Genomic DNA, 22,920 nt, shown 5'->3' with positions numbered 1-22,920 from the left:
AGAAGGAAAAGAAGAATGAACTGAAAGAAGGAAGAAAATAAAAGTAAAACTTAATGAATTAGAAAATATATAAGCAATAAAAAATCATGAGCTGCAAAAACCCTGATTTTATGAAAATGCTAATTAAACAGGTAATTCTCTGAAATGACTTGTCAAAGGAAACGAAAAAGAGGGAATGCACAAATACTTCATATGATGAATTGTTTTTTTTTTTTTTATTTTATTGGAGTATAGTTGATTTGCAGTGTTGTGTTAGTTTCAGATATACAGCAAAGTGAATCAGTTATACATATATTCTTTTAAAGCTAATTTTCCCATATAGATCATTACAGAATTTTGAGTAGAGTTCCCTGTGCTATATAGTAGGCCCCTATTAGTTATCGATTTTTATATAGTAAAATTGGAGTGTATATATCACTCCCTGTCTCCCAATCTATCCCTCCCCCCTCCACTTCAGTTCAGTTCAGTTCAGTCACTTAGTCATGTCCGAAGCTTTGCAACCCCATGGACTGCAGCACAAGTATCCCTGCCCATCACCAACTCTCAAAGCTTGCTCAGACTCATGTCCATTGAGTTGGTGATGCCATCCAACCATCTCATCCTCTGTCGTCCCCTCTCCTCCTGCCTTCAATCTTTCCCAGCATATGGGAACTTTCCAATGGGTCAGTTCTTTGCAAGAGTGGCCAAACTATTGGAGTTTCAGCTACAACGTCAGTCATTCCAATACATATTCAGGACTGATTTCCTTTAGGATTGACTGGTTTGAATCCTAAGGGACTCAAGAATCTTGAGTCCAAAGGACTCTCAAGAGTCTTCTCCAACACCACAGTTCAAAAGCGTCAATTCTTCAGCGCTCAGCTTTCTTTATGGTTCAACTCTCACATCCATACATGACTATAGGAAAAACCATAGTTTGACTAGACAGACATTTGCTGGCAGAGTAATGTCTCTGCTTTTCAATATGCTATCTAAGTTGGTCATACCTCTTCTTCCAAGGAACAAGCATCTTTAATTTCATGGCTCCTTTGCTTTTCATTTCTCTTCTTTTCTCAGCTATTTGTAAAGCCTGCTCAGACAACCATTTTGCCTTTTTGCATTTCTTTTTCTTGGGGATGGTCTTGATCCCTGCCTACTGTACAATGTCACAAACCTCCATCCATAGTTCTTCAGGCACTCTGTCTATCAGATCTAATCCCTTGAATCTATTTGTCACTTCCACTGTATAATCATAAGGGATTTGATTTAGGTCATACCTGGGTGGTCTAGTGGTTTTCCCTACCTTCTTCAATATGTCTGAACTTTGCAATAAGGAGTTCATGATCTGAGCCACAGTCAGCTCCCGGTCTTGTTTTTGCTGACTGTATAGAGCTTCTCCGTCTTTGGCTTCAAAGAATATAATCAATCTGATTTCAGTATTGACCATCTGTTAATGTCCATGTGTAGAGTCTTCTCTTGCATTGTTGGAAGAAGGTGTTTGTTATGACATTCTCTTGGCAAAACTCTGTTAACCTTTGCCCTGCTTCATTCTGTACTTCAAGGCCAAATTTGCCTGTTACCCCAGGGATCTCTTGACTTCCTACTTTTGCATTCCAGTCCCCTATAATGAAATGGACATTTTTGCTGGGTGTTAGTTCTAGAAGGTCTAGTAGGTCTTCACAGAACCATTCAACTTCAGCTTCTCCAGCATTAGTGGTTGGGGGCATAGACTTGGATTACCATTATATTGAATGGTTTGCCTTGGAAACCAACAGAGATCATTCCGTGTTTTTTTGATATTGCACCAAAGAACTGCATTTCAGACTTTTGTTGACTATGTCAGGCAAGTGTATGCTCTTTGGTTCTGTTTCATCACAACAAAGATTTGGAGTGATGGGCATTAAAGCCCTCGGTGCGTCACAGCTCTCGGGTCTTGGACGGACTGTGTTATAGCACTTAGACAAATCAGTGTTACAGCTCTATTTTATTTAGAAAATAGCAAGAGAATCCATCCTCGAGGCGTGAAGGCATGCTGACCCAAAGATATGAAAAGAGGAGTGGGGGAGTGGGCCAGTGCATGGGAGAGAGAGAGTGAGAGAGCTTGCACTTTGGCTCCTCTTTTTATATGCATTTTACCTCCCCCTGGGCCTGCCCTATGTAAATTGGGCTAGCCAGGAGTGCTGTTTGTTCTACATGAGGTCCTCACTCAGGTCCTCGGACCTTCCTTTGACCTTCCTTTGTTCTATTTTTGCGGGGTTTTCTCTTCCTTGTCTTTTAGCCACTGCCATTTTGGACTCCTGTTTCCTATTCTAACTACCTAACAACTAGGAGGGCTACTCCATTTCTTACAAGGGATTCTTGCCCACAGTAGTAGATATAACAGTCATCTGAGTTAAATTCACCCATTCCAGTCCATTTTAGTTCACTGATTCCTAAAATGTTGATGTTCACTCTTGCCATCTCCTGTTTGACCACTTCCAATTTACCTTGATTCATGGACCTAACATTCCAGGTTCCTTTGCAATATTGTTCTTTATAGCATTGGACTTTACTTCCATCACTAGTCACATCCACAGCTGGGCATTGTTTTTGGCTTGACTCCATCTCTTCATTCTTGCTGGAGTTATTTCTCCACTGTTCTCCAGTAGCATACTGGGCACCTACAACCTGGGGGAGTTCATCTTTCTGTATCATATCTTTGTGCCTTTTCATACTGTTCATGGGGTTCTCAAGGCAAAAATACTGAAGTGGTTTGCCATTCCCTTCTCCAGTGGACCACATTTTGTCAGAACTCTCCACCATGACCTGTCCATCTTGGGTGTCCCTACAAGGCATGGCTCATAGTTTCTTGAGTTAAAGAAGGCTGTGGTCTATTTAATCAATTTGATAGCTCAGTTGGTAAAGGATCTGCCTCAATGTAAGAAACCCTGGTTCAATTTCTGTGTCGGGAAGATCCACTAGGGAAGTGATAGGCTACCCACCCCAGTATTCTTGGGCTTCTCTTTGTGCTCAGCTGGTAAAGAATCTGCCTGCAATGTGGGAGACCTAACTACGGCTTCCTAACTACAGAAGCCAATGGGGTAGAAAGACGTGTGCCCATCTTCTCCTGTAAGAACTCACTGCTGAACAACCATCCACAGGAGAATCTTGGATCCCACCAAAAAAAGATACCTCATGTCCAAGGACAAAGGAGAAGCTCCAGGAAGATGGTAGGAGGGGCAAAATTGCGTTTAGGATCAAACCTCATACCCTCCAGAGACACTTGGAGGGCTGAAACAAAACCTTGTGTACACCAGGAGACCCCACGGAGACTGAGCCATACCTGCCATCGAGTGTTTGAGTGTCTCCTATGGAGATTTGGGTCAGCAGTTACCTGCCTTCAGGGCGGGGGCTCTGGGGGCAGCAAAACTGTGTATGACATAAGCCCTCTTGGAGGAGGTCGCCGTTAACCCAACCGCAGAGCTGCCAGAACTTACACAGGACCAGGGAAACCGACTATTAGAGGGTACAAGCAAAACCTTGTGTACGCCAGGACCCAGGAGAAAGGAGCAGTGACCCCACAAGAGACTGACCCAGACTTGCCTGTGAGTGTCCAGGAATCTCCAGTGGATGCGTGGGTCGGCAGTGGCCTGCTACAGGGTCGGGGACGTTGAGTGTGGCAGTGCATGCACAGGGCCTTTTGAAGGAAGTTGCCATTATCTTCATTACCTCCACTATAGTTCGGTCTCAGGTCAAACAACAGGGAGGGAACACAGCCCCACCCATCAATAGAAAATTGAATTAAAGATTCACTGAGAATGGCCCTGCCCATCAGAACAAGACCCAGTTTCCCCCACAGTCAGTCTCTCCCATCAGGAAGCTTCCATAAGCCTCTTATCCTTATCTGTTAGAGGGCAGACAGAAAGAAAACCCCCACACTTACTCCCTAGTAATCATAAGTTTGTTTTCTACATCTGTGACTCTATTTCTACTTTATAGATCAATTCGTTTTAGATGAATACTCATTAAAAAAAAAATTCAACAGAGCATGAGATTTAAAATGTATATGAGAATACAGTGGAAAAATTTATCCTGGTAAATTTGAAAACTTGGATAAAATGGATAACTTTATAGAAAATTAAACTTACCAGAATATACTCAAAACATGTAAATAATTAGCCTTGTAATCATTAAACAGTTTTACTTAATAGTTTAAATTTATTCACAAAAATAGTCCAATTAGCATGCTTTTACTGGCGAACTTTTCCAAATATTCAAGTACCTCTCATTGATGTATCAACTCAACAGGTCTAACTCTCTAACTTTCTCCTACTGGCTTTTTCTCAGTTTCTGCTTTCATGAATCACACCATTTAATCTACTAAATGGCTCTTTACTGGAAAGCTTAGCTATTTGCTGCTGCTGCTAAGTCACTTCAGTTGTGTCTGACTCTGTGTGACCCCATAGAAGGCAGCCCACCAGACTCCCCCATCCCTGGGATTCTCCAGACAAGAACACTAGAGTGGGTTGCCATTTCCTTCTCCAATGCATGAAAGTGAAATGTGAAAGTGAAGTCGCTCAGTCGTGTCTGACCCTCAGCCACCCCATGGACTGCAGCTTTCCAGGCTCCTCCATCCATGGGATTTTTCAGGCAAGAGTACTAGAGTGGGGTGCCATTGCCTTCTCCTAGCTATTTGCTAGGTTGATACAAAAGTAATTGCAGTTTCAAACCCTGAATTTTAAATCATTATAACTAGGCTCAAACACATCTTTATTAATCAAAATAGGAACCATTACAATCAACACATTTTTGCCAATGAATAATAAGTTTGTTTATTCCTATAGCTTAAAAATCTGTGCTTTGGGATTTGATGAACACTTGAAAAGCATTCTATTCATCCTGCTGGTTGTGGAAGCATTTTCCCTGCAAAAAGTTGTCGAGATGCTTGAAGAAGTGGTAGTCAGTTGGCTAAAGGTCAAGTGAATGAGGCAAAACTTTGTAGCCCAATTCATTCAACTTTTGAAGCGTTGGTTGTGCAATGTGAGGGCAGGCATTGTCCATGTAGAATTGGGCCCTTTCTGTTAACCAGTGCTGGCTGAAGGTGTTGCAGAGCATCTTTTGATTTGCTGAGCATACTTCTCAGATGTAATGATTTTGCCAGGATTCAGAAAGCTGTAGTAGATCAGACCTGCAGCAGACCTAATGGTGACCTAACAGTGACCATGACCTTTTTTTGGGTGCAAGTTTGGCATTGGAAAAGACTCTGATGCTGGGAGGGATTGGGGGCAAGAGGAGAAGGGGACTACAGAGGATGAGATGGCTGGATGGCATCACTGACTCGATGGACGTGAGTCTCAGTGAACTCCGGGAGTTGGTGATGGACAGGGAGGCCTGGCGTGCTGCGATTCATGGGGTCGCAAAGAGTTGGACACGACTGAGCAACTGATCTGATCTGATCTGATCTTGGCTTTGGGAAGTGCTTTGGCGCTTCTTCTCAGTCCAACCACTGGGCTGGTTATCCCTGGTTGTCATGTAAAATCCACTATTCATTGCATATTATAATCCGATTGAGGAGTGGTTTGTTGTTGCGTAGAATAAGAGGAGATAACACTTCAAAATGAAGATTTTTTTTTTATTTGCGGTTCGCTCATGAGGCACACACTTACTGAGCTTTTTCACCTTTCCAATTTACTTCAAATGCCAAATGACCATAGAATGGTCAACATTGAGTTCTTTGACAACTTCTCATGTAGTTGTAAGAGGATTCAGATTCGATGATTGCTGTCAATTTGTTGTTGTCAACTTCCAATGGCTGGCCACTGAGCTCCTCATCTTCAAGGCTCTCATCTCCTTTGCAAAACTTCTTGAATCGCCACTGCACTATACGTTCATTAGCAGTTCCTGGGCCAAATGCGTCATTGATGTTGTGAGTTATCTCCACTGCTTTATGACCCATTTTGAACTTGAATAAGAAAATTGCTCAAATTTGCAATTTCCATAGTCTAAACTACATATAAAATAAACAGCAAGTAATAATTCACTGGGCTTCCCTGGTGGCTCAGATGGTAAAGAATCTGCCTGCAATGAAGGAGACCTAAGTTCGATCTCTGGGTTGGGAAAATCTGGAGAAGGAAATGGCAACCCACTCCAGTATTCTTGCCTGGAGAATCCTACTGACGGAGGAACCTGGTGGGCTACAGTGCATGGAGTTGCAAAGGGTCAGACATTACTGAGCGACTAACACTTTCACTTTCAATAATTCACTAGCAAAAAAAGGCAAGAAATGCATATTAAAATAATGTATAACATAACCACATTTATTTAAGGATGTAGGAGAAGGCGATGGCACCCCACTCCAGTACTCTTGCCTGGAAAATCCCATGGACAGAGGAGCCTGGTAGGCTGCAGTCCATGGGGTCTCGAAGAGTCAGGCACGACTGAGCGACTTCACTTTCACTTTTCACTTGGAGAAGTAAATGGCAACCCACTCCAGTGTTCTTGCCTGGAGAATCCCAGGGACGGGGGAGCCTGGTGGGCTGCCATCTATGGGGTCCCACAGAGTCGTACACGACTGAAGCGATTTAGCAGCAGCAGCAGCAGCAGCAGCATTCCAGTATCAAATAACAAAGTTCAACAATGCAAAACCATAATTATTTTTGCACCAACTTAATAATATCTCGGTATGATTGTATCTACTGTTCTTAATCTGTTCTTCAAAAAGTATAACACTTGAGTCAGCCAAAATTAACACTATTTTTAATTGGCTTACTGAATGTTTGTGACAGAATCGTGGGGTTTCTCCATAAAAATGGTAATGAATGTCTCAACATGACGTGCATTGTTACACATATTTCTCTACCAGTACCTTAGTAAGACAACTGGAAAGTTTCACATCTACTCCCTCTAAAGTAAGACTTGGCAAATACAACTACATTTTAGAAACACAACATGAATGGAACAAACTATTATGGTATTAGTCTAGTTTTATTTGGCTGCTCAGAATGTCCCCAAATAATTGTTTTTGATTTGGTCTGTGACTCCCTGGTGTCCAATTGAGTGACATAAATTCTTTTAATTTTATCCTTTAATTAGGAAATGTTTATCAAAGTGGAATCTGTTTGATGCCAAATATATGAAAACGTGATTTGGTATTTGAAAATTATGGTAAAAGAAATAGGAATTCTTGGGTGATATTCTTGAATAGTCTATTGGATTATAGCTCTCTTCCATTGAAAGTATTGTCTATGCAGTCTCTCAATTAACACTTCTTCACACCACTTATATATTTCATCATGGCTAAGATAATTACTGCCTGGAATTTAATAAGTTACATACAATATTGCAATACAAGCCTGTTGTGGCTTCTTTGCCCTTGAGGCAGGGGATGTTCTTCCTGCCACCTCACTTCTGTATTGTAATAAAGAGGTTCATCTCTATCAGGAGATTCAAACTTTCAGCAGCCTACACTTATGGTTTGACAAATAATTTTTTATTTACTCAATAAAATCACAGAACTGAGACACTTATTTCATTAACTCAAGAATTTAAGAAACTTCCTATTTCATGACATTCATAATCTAGTAGAAAATAATGATGAACAAAACAACATGTGAAACAAATCCATGCTTATTGGTGTATACAGAGATAAATTTATGTGGAAAGTACAACTTGACAATGATTAATAATGACAGTAAAATATTTATAGAGTTTATGATGTACAAGACAGCTTAAAAATAGCTTTTAAAGTTTGAATTGTTACTGTCCTGAGTATTATCTAAGCCTATAGTATTTAGCATATGTAATAACAGTTAATATTTATTAATTACTTACAATATGACAAGCTGACAATGATAGGCTATGGTAGGCTAAGCACCTAATATATATTAACTTGTCGATAATGGTACTATTACTTTCCTGATTATTATCCCCATTTTACAGGTGAGAAAATCAAGGCACAAAGCTATTAAGTGGTAGAGGTATTGGGTTGACCAAACTTATGGAAAATATAGAAAGTAAACCAAAACTGTCTGGCTTAAAAGAACTTGTTCTTAATTATTTCAAAATATCATCTCTCTGGTGAATAATCATTATATATTTATTCATCAAATTTTATTGAATGAATCAATCTGTAATGTATCAATGAATGAGTTAACAAAACACCAAATACACAATGAAAAACAAATCAGGAGATCCAGAAGTCATTTAGTTGAGTTCATGTAAAGATATGCACCACAGAGTATTTAGATTAAAGAGCATATCTCTATTTTAAGGCTGGGACTACATGGTTTGGTTAATCTGTTGCTCACAAAAACAACCAAAAAAAAAAAAATACCCACAATTTTCCTCATTTTGTATGTCTCAAACACAGAGAATGATAAAACCTTCTCCCCAAGATTACTTTCCTCACAAAGTGGGAGGAAAGCTGGTTGCCTCTCAATATTTGCTTCTCTTAGCAGAATGAATTTAGATTCTTGGCACTTATCCATAGTTATTTGAAACTCTTTAGCCAAATGCTATGAAGGAAAATAAAGCTTTCATCTTTGAGATTTGAAATCCTTTTTAATTAACATGACTACATATAGTCAGGGTACTAATTAGATTGGTATAAAACTGATGGCAATGCCAAAGAGCATAAGTATTGATACTTAATAGCATTGGATGAAAGAAACTAATGAGTCAAAATGATTCTCAGAGCTCAGCATATATAGAGCTATTAAAAAACTTATTCATGTAAATGAGGGGTTGATTACTTTAAGCCGTCACTATGAAGTTTAGAATGATCCATTTACATTTGGCTAACTTCTCATAGTTTTTGTAATAAATAAGGTATCTTTGTATTTAATTTAGGAAGTTTAATTTTCTACCTATCATTATTCCATTTGTACAATAGGGAGAAAAGTGGACCCATATAAACTTAAATTTTTCTGGGCATCTATGAAAAAAATTGTTTAACTTAAGGGTTTATTTTTATTAGGCATATAAGCCAGATGTTCCTGGCTGCTGATAAGCATTTCAAGTTATGTTTATTCACAGAAGTTTAATACCAGGAAGAACAATCAAGTGATTCTTGAGGTCGGAGTACTGAGTTAGTAATAGTCTTAAATGTAAATCTGTCAGTTTGTTTATTGGGAAATAAAAGATCTTAGAATACTTACATTAAAAATTAAAACATACAAGTAGACACATAAATAGATGTTAAAGAAACACTGATAAGAAAGCAAATACGGGAATAAAACTGTGCTTAGTGTCTTTAAGTAATCTCAAAACATACTTTCTAAGCACTTACTGGTGGCTCAGATGGTAAATAATGGCTCAGATGGTAAATAATCTGCTTACAATGCAGGAGACCGGATTCAGTCCCTGAGTCGGGAAGATTCCCTGGAGAAGTACACGGCAACCTATTCCAGTATTCTTGCCTGGAGAATCCCCAAGGACAGAGGAGCCTGGAGGGCTACAGTCCATGGGGTTGCAAAGTCTGACACGAGTGACTAACATTCACTTGCAGTGCCTCCCTGTTATGGTTCTCTTTTTTCACTTTCACTGGCATCTTTTGTTATTGTTCAGTTGCTCAGTTGTGTCCGACTCTTTTGGACCCAATGGACTGCAGCACACCATGCTTCCTTGTCCTTCACCTCCTCCCGGAGCTTGCTCAAACTCATGTCCATTGAGTCGGTGATACCATCCAACCATATTTAAGTGATCTCAAAACATACTTTCTAAGCACTTGCTAGCTTAATCCTTTACCAAAACCAATCTCTTCTTTTAGCCATTTCAATCAAGAAATGAAAAGTCTATTTTTACTTAAGATATTGATATTGTAACAAGCATTTATTAGATAACTAGATGATTCTCTAATGTTCTGAGAGGTTCAAAAAGCTGTTTAAAACTAACTATTAAATCACTGAACCAGCTTCTGACATGAAGAAACAATTCTGACAATTTTTTCCCCCATGAACTAGAGGCTTTGGCAATAGTAGAAATAACATTACCCTCTAGGTACATGCTCACATTTTACTCTTCAGGTTTAAATAGTTTAAGTAATATGGGATTAAAATACAGATTATATACAGTATTCCTAAGCTCTGAAAATGAAGTTAATCTATTTAGAAAAGTAAGTCATACAGAAATCTCTTTAAAAGAAAGTAAACTACCAAAAAAATCATGATTAACATTTGACAGATATGTTTCCCCCAAACCTCTAAGCACACAGTGCATATAACAAGAATAATTTATTTCATAACATGCTTTCTACTGTCTACAAAATTTATTTTCTAATTGTTTATACTGATTATAAAAATGCAGTTGGTTTTTTTTTATATTGATCTTATAGTCCTCATGTTAAACTAACCTGTAAATTCTTATAATTTGTCTATGGATTGTATAATTTTATTCATATAGAATTCAGTGAATTAAGACAACTTAAGCTTTTTCTTACAAATCTTTATACATTTTTTGTTTTTTGTTTTTCTTATACCATCTGTGACCTTAAGTTCAATGCTGAATGGAAATGATGATATTAGACATCATTTTCCTAATGGTAATTTTAAATGCTTCAAATATTTCATATCTAGGAAAATATGTGCTATTTTTTAAAATTACATGTAGATGCTGAATTTTATCAAATGGGTTTCTCTGCATCCATGGAAATTATCATATTGTTGATCATATTGTTTTTCTCCTTCAATCTTTTATTGTGAATAGGTGTTCTTATGGTAAATTCATTTGCATTTTGGTGATATTTGCTAAGCAATCAGAGTCAATTATCGTTTAGAGTTGGGCATTATTAAAGTTAACACAAATTGTTTCAAGATTTGTTATTGCCTAGAGATGGTCAGAATTTTTTGAAGAGTTTTGCCATTATTCACTATATAGAAGTAATATGAATTACATAAACAAGAAAATATATAAGAAAATATAACAAGTATGCTTTTATGCAAAGAATTCTTGCCACTTATCTGGAAATAAGAAAACAAATAGAAAAATGGACTAAGATGCAAAAAGGCGATTACAGAAGAAAAAATTCAAATTGCTTACAAATATATAGTGTGTGCATGTGTGCCAAGTTGCTTCAGTTGGGTCCAACTCTTTGCAACCCTGTGGACTGTAGCCTGCCAGGCTCTTCTGTCCATGGGATTCTCCGTGCAACAACACTAAAGTGGGTTGCCATGCCCTCCTCCAGGGGATTTTCCTGACCCAAGGATCAAACTTGCATCTTCTGGGGCTCCTGCACTGCAGGCAGATTCTTTACCACTGAGCTACCGGGAAACCCAACAATACATAGACAGATATTTAAATCCATAAATGATCAGATAAACACATGTTAAAACAGTAGTGAGAAGTGTCTTCATACATATCAGATTAGCAAACATTGAACATTTTTATTTATTTTTTTAAAATTTATTTTATTTTTAAACTTTACATAATTGTATTAGTTTTGCCAAATATCAAAATGAATCCGCCACAGGTATACATGTGTTCCCCATCCTGAACCCTCCTCCCTCCTCCCTCCCCATACCATCCCTCTGGGTCGTCCCAGTGCACTAGCCCCAAGCATCCAGCACCGTGCATCAAACCTGGACTGGCAACTCGTTTCTTACATGATATTTTACATGTTTCAATGTCATTCTCCCAAATCTTCCCACCCTCTCCTTCTCCCACAGAGTCCAAAAGACTGTTCTACACATCAGTGTCTCTTTTGCTGTCTCGTACACAGGGTTATTGTTACCATCTTTCTAAATTCCATATATATGCGTTAGTATACTGTATTGATGTTTTTCTTTCTGGCTTACTTCACTCTGTATAATAGGCTCCAGTTTCATCCACCTCATTAGAACTGATTCAAATGTATTCTTTTTAATGGCTGAGTAATACTCCATTGTGTATATGTACCACAGCTTTCTTATCCATTCATCTGCTGATGGACATCTAGGTTGCTTCCATGTCCTGGCTATTATAAACAGTGCTGCGATGAACATTGGGGTACACGTGTCTCTTTCCCTTCTGGTTTCCTCAGTGTGTATGCCCAGCAGTGGGATTGCTGGATCATAAGGCAGTTCTATTTCCAGTTTTTTAAGGAATCTCCACACTGTTCTCCATAGTGGCTGCACTAGTTTGCATTCCCACCAACAGTGTAAGAGGGTTCCCTTTTCTCCACACCCTCTCCAGCATTTATTATTTGTAGACTTTTGGATCGCAGCCATTCTGACTGGCGTGAAATGGTACCTCATAGTGGTTTTGATTTGCATTTCTCTGATAATGAGTGATGTTGAGCATCTTTTCATGTGTTTGTTAGCCATCTGTATGTCTTCTTTGGAGAAATGTCTATTTAGTTCTTTGGCCCATTTTTTGATTGGGTCATTTATTTTTCTGGAGTTGAGCTGTAAGAGTTGCTTGTATATTTTTGAGATTAGTTGTTTGTCAGTTGCTTCATTTGCTATTATTTTCTCCCATTCTGAAGGCTGTCTTTTCACCTTGCTAATAGTTTCCTTTGATGTGCAGAAGCTTTTAAGGTTAATTAGGTCCCATTTGTTTATTTTTGCTTTTATTTCCAATATTCTGGGAGGTGGGTCATAGAGGATCCTGCTGTGATGTATGTCAGAGAGTGTTTTGCCTATGTTCTCCTCTAGGAGTTTTATTGAACATTTTTAAATACCAAATAGGTCATGTAGGAAAACAGAAATCCTATGTTCTGCTAATGGGACCACTGAACACTTACTTATCTATGCCCTAGAACTTCTGCCCTTGATCCATAATCCAGAGAAATTATTACTCAAGATCATAAATTTCTCATACCAAGATGTTTCTTGGCCTTGTTTGTGATAGCAGAAAGTTGGAGGCAACCTACTTGTCTACCTCTAGAGGAATAGACAAATAAAATGTGGTCCATACAGGTCATGGAATACTACACAGCTGTTAGAAGCAATCTAGATGCATGCCCTGCAACATAGGTAGATTTCTAACAAAAAGTACTCAGGAATAAAAATAAGAAACAGAATGAGGTCTACAGCCCAGTGTATTTAGGTAAATAAAAACAATCAAAAGAATAACACTACATATTTTACAAAGATATACACAAATTCAAGGTTATAGATCAAACACCTTAGCATGATTTCCTGTGGGGGGAGGTGAATGGAAGCAGAAAATGGGATTAAAAGAATAAGCAAGTAAAATGTGAAGGGACCCCTACAGCAATAATAGTGCGACTTGAATAGAAGAGTATGAGGAATTCAACCCCTTACACTTGAGAGGGATGTGTGGTAAACTAACTAACGTGCATTAATGCAAAGGGTTATGAAAGGTTCCTTGCTCATTTCTGTCATTGACTTTGTCTGTGATCTGATACATTTTCCTTACAGACGTGATTACAGTAGAGGGCTTAATAAACTGGGCTCAGGCATGACTCAGTCCTTAGTTCAAGTTCTTCCTCCACATAACTATTAACTGCATTCTTTAGGGCAAATTACTTTCTTAGACTTCTAGTCAACTTTTTCATCTATAATCTGGTGCCAATGGTACTATAGAGTTTTCTTAACGTTGCATGAGAGATCAGCTACATAAAGTACTTAGTGTAGCGTCTGGCACGAATAATTGTCCAACAGATGGTAGCAGTAGTTGTTATCCTCATTCTAGAAACTTTGGTAACTTTACTCACTTGATTTGTGTCCTTTAAAAATTCATTTTAATCAATCAGATCAGTTCAGTTCAGTTCAGTCGCTCAGTCATGTCCGACTCTTTGCGACCCCATGAATTGCAGCACGCCAGGCCTCCCTGTCCATCACCAACTCCTGGAGTTCACTCAGACTCACGTCCATCGAGTCAGTGATGCCATCCAGCCATCTCATCCTCTGGCGTCCCCTTCTCCTCCTGCCCCCAATCCCTCCCAGCATCAGAGTCTTTTCCAATGAGTCAACTCTTCGCATGAGGTGACCAAAGTATTGGAGTTTCAGCTTCAGCATCAGTCCCTCCAAAGAAATTCCAGGGCTGATCTCCTTCAGAATGGACTGGTTGGATCTCCTTGCAGTCCAAGGGACTCTCGAGAGTCTTCTCCAACACCGCAGTTCAAAAGCATCAATTCTTCGGCACTCAGCCTTCTTCACAGTCCAACTCTCGCATCCATACATGACCACTGGAAAAACCATAACCTTGACTAGACGGACCTTTGTTGGCAAAGGAATGTCTCTGCTTTTGAATATGCTATCTAGGTTGGTCATAACTTTCCTTCCAAGGAGTAAGCGTCTTAATTTCATGGCTGCAGTCACCATCTGCAGTGATTTTAATCAATAACTGGGATGAAATAGTGATGCCATCCTTATTAAACTGGGAGGCCACAGAAGTCAAGAGGGCAGAGCCAGATGGAAACCCACAAACTGAAATGAACTGATGTTTCCCTGGCTGGTCACTGAGATGGAGTCAGTCCCTTGGCAAAGCATCCAAAGAGCCTGCCTACTGTATTCTCTGAGGCATGTGATGGAGAGGTTAGAATTTGGAAACTGACTAAATGAAAATGTATTCATATGGTACAAGCACATGAAGATTTTGTATAAGGAATATGTACTTGTTTTGTGGGACTTTTTTTTCTTTTTACTGTTGGTAGTTAAAACTCTGAAGCAAAGGAAAATGGGTGGACCAAACTATGGGGAAGAGGAGGAATCGTTGCACACAGTATTAGGAAAGACACAATATACAGGAATTCATCATCACTGGAAAGAAGTTGTTTTTGCCACATGTGGATAGCAAGTAGACATTTAGGACAAATAAAGACTCAGTCCTATATGTTCAATGACTTGGGGATTTGATGGTATAAATGGTGTTAACTTTAACCTAATTGAAACATTTCTCTTGGGAAGCTGTGCTTCTCACAGGAATATATTGTATGATATGAGGTAAGCTACTTCTCTGAAAAAGATCATCTTGGATATGAGAACCAATACAACCTGCTGAAGCCCTATGGAATCATTCATTCTTACTGCAGCAAATGAAGATGATGACTTATATACTTTTAATATGTATGCTCTGGACAGTCCTGTAATGGTACATATGGTTCATGTATCTGTGGGGCTTGATGTGGATTATGCTACCACTGGGAAATCATTTGTGTCTGCTAGTTTTGATAAATCCATATGAACCTTACCTGTGGACAAAAGTCTATCTCACACAGAGAATGCAACATGTTATCTGTGGGACTTCCCTGGTTAAGATGCTGCACTTCCAGTGCAGGAGATGTGGGTTTGATCCCTGGTCAGGGAATTAAGATCCCATATACAGCAAGGTGGGGCCCAAAACAAAACAAAAAACCATGTTATCTGTGTAAAATGCACTTCTGACAGCAAGAACTGTACATCGTGTATGGATATAATGAAATAAACATTCATCTATGAAAAACTAATGCTTCTGAAAAGTTGGGTGTGCTTACACCTTGAGAAAATACAGCTGCAGATTATAACCAGAAATTAACGGAGAAATTTCAACATCATCTTCATATGAAATGTATCCCTTGTCACTGACATCTACCAAAACCTATTTACAGTCAGATTTAGGAACAGCATATCATGAAAGAAGCTTGTCGATGAAAGGAACTGAATCGTATCAAACATAGAAAGCCTGCATCTATGCAGCTTGTGTCAGAGAAAAAAGGACACAGTGGCAGTAGTGAAATAATATTTGGTATTCCAACCAATATTGATGTGTAATTATTTGCTATGTTTTGATTTGTGAACTCTACAAATAAAACTAATGGCTCTAGTAAAAAAAAATGAAATAAACTTAATTGATGTTACCAAGATAATAAATAACAGGGATTAACATAAAATTGAATAGCATGGCAAATCCAGAGTGATGAGAGCTGAATAAAAGCCACATGTAAAAGACCCCAAGGATTTTCAGCCAATATGAATCCACAGAGCAATGATGCTGTTGAACAAGTCAACATGATCTCGGATCACATCGGTAGAACTGGACCAGACGTGGTCCAGAGTCCGGGAGGGTCTCGCTCCGGGTGCATATGTCATATACTCCTGGAGACAGTTCTCAGTTCTGGGGATCAGACTTTGAGAAGAAGGAGAACTAACCAAAGAATATTTGGAAGAGAGTGAGTGGAGAAGGCAGAGGACTAGAAACCACCAGATGCAGAACCACTGAAAACACTGAAGGGACTGTGCTGAGAGAAGGAAGTTCCTGGGTAGGAAACCTAAAGCTGTACTCAAAATTATTTAGATGTTAGGCCTGCCTCCTCAGACCAGCTGCCTGCAATCAGTAAAGGGGTGTTTCATAAGGAAGATCTCAGCAAACATAACCACTACGTTTCTGCTAGCCAGAACTGACTGAAAAGGGGAGGGCAGACTTGCAGGACGTGGAACCCATTTGTGGAGGCACTTACACAGAATCCAACGATTCCTTCCTCTGGGAATGTCATCCAGGAGACTCTCGGACAGATAGAGGATCACACTGAAAAACTCCAAAGCCTTCCATGTCTCTTTTCTGAGACTCAAATACTCATTTTCAAGTACTTATCACCTGCTGGGACCCAGAAACCCTCAAGGGGGAATATGATTCTGAGATTGCCATCTTGATCAGCCTGAGGTTTTGATATAGATTTTTAGGAATACAAGTGTTTCATGAGCCATGAATTCTTGAATAGTTTTCAACTGCTCTCATCTTAAGAATATTTTTTTTAATTTTTATTAAAATATAGTTGATTTACAATTGTTGTGTAAGTTTCAGATGTATAGCAAAGTGATTCAGTCATACATATATATTATGCATATATATAAAAGATATATATGTATATATAAGTATATGTATTCTTCAGAATAACTTTATACTTCCCACTAAATTAAGCCAATCACCTTTCTCTCAAAAATTTCAGCTTTTTCTACTAGTGGTTAGCATTTGTTCTATCAACTTATGGAAGGTGTCAGGTTAAATAACTTAGTGGTTTGCTTTCACTAAGCAATAACTTCTGTGAAGTTATCAGCTACAATGACACTTCAGAACTATTGAAGATCAAGTGATTGTTATTTCTAGTTTCTAAAACTCCTCCGTCTCCATTGCCAACTATGTTTCCACACAGGAAAGGGAGGCAAGATTATTTCAGGAAACCATAACCACTTGCTTTTATGCCTTGATCCGAAATCTTTCTTTGGAGAGTTGTTTGGTAGCTGAGTTGAATAGGCCATGTGTGACAGATATTAGAAGAACTGGCCTCAGGGAGCAAGTGTGCTTTCTACGCTAGTTGATGGTTTGTACAGTAATCTTGGGGGCTGAGAAAATAAGCAATCTGAGAGCAGGAACCTTAGCTTCTACATCTTTGTATCCCTCCCAGCTCACAGCACAGCCCCTGGTGCATAGTAGGCAGACAATATGTTTACTGCCGGAATGAATGAATTAGTGAATACGACTAAATGAATGGATGGATAATGTGGACAGATGGCACCGAGCAAGAATCTGCTTGAGGCTTTAAGTTAGGCATGTTGGAGTTCAGCTCCAGTTGCTGAGCTAAATTTCTGCCCCTCATCTGACCAACTCCCCTTCATGGAGCTTGACAATCGTGGAGCCTGTGGGTAGAATGTATTCTGGGGGAGATGAGAGCTGCCTGATATGAGAGATGATATCAGAGATTAGTTAACCGTATGGGCTTTGTCCCGGGGGAGGTGTGTGAAATGAATCAGATTAAACAAAATTGATAATGTGAATGCTTAATCAAACAGACAAAGGTAGTCTGCGCAGCTAATTAGGGGCAAATAGAGCGTCCCTCTTGTACCTCATTTAACTGACAAATTGTGCAGACAGTTTTAATGGGAGTCTGTTTAGCAAAGAGAAGGCTGTATAGTTGACAGCTTGGCAAAATGTGGTTTCTGTAACACCACATGATGCTTATGGAAATTAGCCTGGTGCAGCTGAGCTCGGAGCAGTCCTGGGATGTGCAAATCACACAAAACGGACCTTGCACACACTGCTTGCCGTGGCATTCTTAAAGACAAAGAACTCATTTTTAGTATTTTCAAAAGTCAAAGGGTTTGGACTCTGAACGTTCAGTGAAATCTTGCCATTGCCCTACCCAATGCAGAAGCTGAAAAGTAATGTGAGAGAAACTTCCTGTTTAGAGAAGTTTCATTCAGACAAATGACAAGCTGTGACCTTTTGCCTGTGGAAGCACTGACTTCAGGTAAGCCAGGCGACTTCAGGAGATCAGAGTGACCCACAGCTAAAGATAACTTCATCTATGGAAGCTCCAACAGGTTAAGATAAATCGTCCCAGAATTTCCCAGCATGTTTACAGGCTCAAATGGCACCTCAACTTCTCACTCCTTCAAACCTCAACAAACCTGGTTCCCTTCTCCTTTTCCAAATTAAGCAACTTCTTCCTCTGATATTTTTACATCTTTGGACTTGTCATGTTGTTGAAGATTGTGGGAGAATTTCTGGGAGCAAGTGTTCTTTTGGGAGAAGCATGCTGGTTTCCCAGGTTTGCGGGGTATCAGCTCTCAGGAGTTCATCCAGAAGGAGATTGTTGTGAACAGAGTCATTTGCTTGCTTCAAGGAGAATGGGGGAAAGAATACAACTAGGGTTGGTGTGGAGACAGAGGGGGCTGGTTCTCAGAGGCTCTATCTGTGGAGCTGGCATGCCAGGGATGAACAGAGTCACCAGGGTTCTTAGCCTATGTGCCAGCCCCAGGATGTCATTGTCTGAGGGCAAGACCTGGAACCAGGCGTTGAATTCACAGTGTGAGGAAGAGCTTCCCTGCCTTGCGTACCCATGCGTGGCTCACAGTGTCCAGCCCACTAAAGGGAATACGGCCATGCATGAGGAGTAATCGTTTAATGAAGTGATTTTTGTGAATCACTCCACCAGTCAGACATGGTCCCTTCCGGAAAATGAACAGTTTTGCATAAAATGGCCCATTAGTGTCAATGGAGAGGGTCTGACCTCCTTCGGCTGCTCTGCAAGCCTAGTCAAGTGGAACAACCAGGGCTGCGCTTGGACTGGAAGACGATGTCTCTACCCCAGGAGACTTTGCTTGACATCACGATGCGTTAAATGGGAAAAACAAGAATAATTCCCCTTTCAGTGGGCAAAGCATAATTTTAGCAAAGTTGGAGACTTTGCTAAAAGTCTTTAACAGTTAAAGACTGTTGAGACTGTTAAAAGTACTTAAACAGTTTAATATACACCTGATTCTTTAAAATTATGGCAGATAACTTATTTATTAAAACAGAATATTTTAAACCAGCAGGATGTCATCATACCAAAGTGACATCACTCACACTTTCAAAACTCTACTGATGCTAACGTGAATCAAATTTGTTTTTCACTTTTTGCTGTGAAGTTTGGCTTTTCTTTCTTTTTTTCCTTGGAATTAAATTCTTTTTTCCCAAGTTTTACAGATTTAATATGTTTTTCTTTTATGTTAGTACCCTGTGAAATATAAGTGCAGAAGAGTGAATATGGTGAGAACCCGTGTCACCACCACATGAGTTAAGATATGGAACATTGACAATGATTAACAATATTTTTTAAAATTTATTTTTTAATTGATGGAAAGTTGCTTTACAGTTTTTTTTTGTTGGTTTATGCCATACAACAATGTGAATCAGTCATAATTATATGTATATATATATATATATACATCCTTTCTCTCCCTCCCCTTCCCCCATCCCACTTCTCTAGGTCATTACACAGTGCCAGGCTGGGCTCTCTTGTGTTATTTAGCAGCTTCCCACTGTCTATTTTACACATGATAGTCTATATGTTGGAGTAGGAAACGGCAATCCACTTCAGTATTCTTGCCTGAAAACTTCCATGGACAGAGGAGCCTGGTGGGCTACCCTCCGTGGGGTCACATGACTGAGAGTTGGACACGACTGAGTGGCTGAGCACAGTGTACATGTGTCAACGCTACTTTCTCCATCCGTCCCACCCTCACCTTTCCTCACTGTGTTCACACGTCCATTCTCTGCTAGGTACATGGGGACCATTTTTCTAGATTCCATATCTATGTATTAATATACAGTACTTGTTTTTCTCTAACTTGCTTCATTCTGCATAAGAGGCTCTAGGTTCATCCACCTCACTACAACTGACTCATATTGGTTCCTTTTTATGGCTGAGCAAAATTCCATTGTATAAATGTGCCACAACTTTGTGCATCCATCTGTCAATGGACATCTAGGTTGCTTCCACGTCCATCCTTTATTGAATGGATTTATATGACCATTATTTATTGGATCCTCCACCTGACTTTTGAGTTTTTTGAACAATGAATCATAAGAAGCAATTGGGGATTCAGCAAAACACATTTGCTGAAAAAATATTTAATGTAATTTGAAGTCACTATGAAAACAACTTCTGGGCTTTTAAAAAAACTGTTCACCATGCTTGTTATTAAGTTGATTATTTCTTTTTAAGAGAAGAAAAATGAGTAATAAAATGTATTTATTAAAGAAAAGTAAAGAGATTCTGCAATAATAATAATAATAGCCTATAAAAGAATCAATCTATGCCTAAGAAATTATCATTGTCTTCTACTTTTGGCAGCTTGACTGTAACCAGAATCTGTTTTATGTATGTGAAAGCTTGAAAAATATTCTCATTTCTGGAAATTTTAACCTTGTGCAGGAAACATCACTCTTGTAAGATGGATTGACATTGTTATAAATAGACATAAATGTAACTAATTCTCCATAGAAAAATTGAAATATTGACAATAGTTTCCAACTTTAAAGAAGTGCAGAGGAAATAAAATGTCACATTTGATTACAACATTTTTATATCATTTATGTAGTTCTGTAGATCAGTTTTGCACTTTGATTTACTCATGAGAACAGCAAAATCTTTCTTTTTCAGATAGTTCTTTGATGGAAGTGATATGTTAGTATGTAATTTAAAAAAAAAAAAAAAAGGAAAGAGTTTCATGATTGAAGAAAGACTTAGGAGCCTACATTTATCCAAATTATTGGCCCAGCATTTTGTACATACTGGACTTCAGCTTTGACCCAAACCAACCAGGACCTGTCTTCAGGATCCTAGATCTATGTAGGAAGCAACTTTATTAATGATAGATTTTTCATTCCAGTCCCTCCAGTTACCTGCCTACAGGGCACTTCTTGATTAAATCACCAGCATTCAAAGTGGAAAAGAGTTAATAACGGAGCAAGCGTAGTTTGCATTCAACTAATCGATAACATTGAGGCCTCTCCAAATCCAGTTGGGGCCTAAATGATTAGATTTCACAATTCAGAGAATGACAGCTTTGCCACTAAAGTTGCTTAACCTTAAGAGAGGCACCTGGTCATTGCATGTGATCTCTGAGCCCTGAATAAAAGCCAGAGATTAAGAGAGGAATAGGGAGAGAATTAACTAGTAGAGGGGCTAAGGAAATGAATGATAGCTTGGCCTGCCAGCAATCCAGAGTTAAAAGTGTTTGGGGCAGCATGAGTAAGAATAGGATTGAATTAATAAAGATAGAGAAAGGAAAAAGGCAAGGTAAGATTGAAGGACCATTTGCATTTTTGCCTAAATCAATATTTCTTTCTGGGCGCTGCTACTCATGATAAGAAAAAATAGACGTAGTGACTTGATAAGTCAGGCCAAAATTTTTCCTCTAACTTTCTAACACCATTTTATTCATTTTTACACTTCCTGGAGTGATTCTGGCTATAAAACATGATCTTTATATTATTAAGCATTTGGCAATTGGTTGCTCTTAACACCTTTGATATTAGTTTTCAAGCTAAGCTTCCACTCTAGATCTGAAGTCCATGTTTGTTGATGGCAAAATGCCTAGATGGCAGAGCAGAAATTCAGGCAATGGTCTCACTGTCTTTTTGTCATATGACTGACAGTCTTACTTTCTTCATGCAACTTTAAGTGACACGTGAACTTAAGCAATTTGTGACATGTGAAGTCTCCAAAAGTTCCAAGAAAATAAAGGGTCAGAATATAAAAATAAGTCTATCTTATTTTCCCATTTTGCTCTCTAATAAGGTGAGTCACAGCACTTGGAATGTGATTAGTTAGGAACTATAGGTTCTACTAAGTGAAATCAAGCTGTTTTATTTTACTGTTTCACTTCAAATTTTGCATTATTAGCTGATCAGACCTATATAAGTACCAAAACAAGCTTATACTTCTAAAAATATTTTTAAGCCATGTGATGTTTAAGTGACTACCAAGATCACAGAAAAAGGTAAAGAGCTAACAATCTATCCCTTCATCTCTGTTTGGTGTTAAGTGTGTTAGTTGCTCGGTCATACACGACTCTTTGTGACCCCATGGACTACAGCCCACCAGGCTCCTCTGTCCATGAGATTTTCCAGGCAAGGATACTGGAGTGGGTCGCCATTTCCTTCTCCAGGGGATCTTCCCAACCCAGGCATTGAACCTGGGTCTCCTGAGCTGCAGGCAGATTCTTTACTGACTGAGCTGTAAGGGAAGCCCTTCTGTTTGGTAACATGTTCTAAATTTCATCTTCAGAATTTATTTAATGACAAAATTAGCATTCATTTCAGAGAAAAATATATTAATTATTAGGATTCTGTAAAAAGTACAATTATTCAACTGAATTTTTTTTCACTTTTTGCAGTCAGTCCATAGTTGCTCCTAATTAATTTGCAAAACTCGTGTAAAAGGTTTTAAAGGGACTTGTAATTCAGTAGTCAGCTCTGATACTAATGAGTTCTTTCAAATAGCATAACTGAGTTCTTAGGACCTTGAATCTTCTTCTGTCATCGGAAATGACAAGCCATTCTGCTACCTGGATGGCCTCCAACCATTTTTCTTTCCTATCATTGCTTGTGAGGGAGGGTGAAGGAAGGAGATCAGAAAGCATTTGGAAAGCCAGAAAACTCACCTTATTAAAGAGCAAAGGGGAATATGATAAACTTACTTTTACATTCTGATCTTTATTTTCTTATAACTTTTGGAGACTTCACTAGCAAATCTAAAGTTCTGGACCGCTTTGTCAGCCT

General features: G+C 38.9%; 2 pseudogenes; one reads left to right on the top strand and one right to left on the bottom strand.

Moving 5' to 3' along the window:
- Positions 1-4,728: 4,728 nt before the first annotated feature.
- On the bottom strand, positions 4,729-9,502 carry LOC139184849 (histone-lysine N-methyltransferase SETMAR-like; annotated as a pseudogene).
- A 4,840-nt stretch (positions 9,503-14,342) lies between these two features.
- Positions 14,343-15,644, top strand: LOC109563557 (DDB1- and CUL4-associated factor 13 pseudogene; annotated as a pseudogene).
- The last annotated feature ends 7,276 nt before the right edge of the window (positions 15,645-22,920 follow it).

The sequence above is a fragment of the Bos indicus genome, chromosome 9, assembly GCF_029378745.1.
Source record: "Bos indicus isolate NIAB-ARS_2022 breed Sahiwal x Tharparkar chromosome 9, NIAB-ARS_B.indTharparkar_mat_pri_1.0, whole genome shotgun sequence".
NCBI lineage: Eukaryota > Metazoa > Chordata > Mammalia > Artiodactyla > Bovidae > Bos > Bos indicus.
The sequence above is the reverse complement of the archived record's forward strand: the minus strand, read 5'-3'. Positions and strand labels throughout refer to the sequence as shown.